Source organism: Penaeus monodon, chromosome 34 (assembly GCF_015228065.2).
Source record: "Penaeus monodon isolate SGIC_2016 chromosome 34, NSTDA_Pmon_1, whole genome shotgun sequence".
Lineage (NCBI taxonomy): Eukaryota > Metazoa > Arthropoda > Malacostraca > Decapoda > Penaeidae > Penaeus > Penaeus monodon.
The window spans coordinates 7,647,394-7,647,656 of NC_051419.1; the positions used below are offsets into that span (position 1 = coordinate 7,647,394).

Sequence of the window (263 nt, forward strand, 5' to 3'; positions counted from 1 at the left end):
GGTAAACTTCTTTCTACCACTGCTTCTTTTTCTCCTAATGACAACAGCAACAGTAGTGATAGTAATACTTCCCTCGTAGTTCCCACAGAAACGGGATCCCAAGCGTAGACAAACGCGACCCTCCCAAAACCACACGCCGTATTATTCCGTCCATGTTTTCCAACTGCCTTTTGATTTCACATTTTCGCGCATCGGTCGTCCAGTGACTGATGTCGTCTCTAATTTCTCATGGGTGGTTCAGTGTGTGACATTTGCGACTTCCT

At 46.0% G+C, this 263-nt stretch overlaps 1 protein-coding gene across 1 annotated transcript in view; it reads left to right on the plus strand.

The window, feature by feature from the left end:
* LOC119594803 overlaps positions 1 to 263 on the plus strand; it is a gene marked incomplete in the record, with an annotated part of 120,867 nt that overhangs the window by 73,329 nt on the left and 47,275 nt on the right.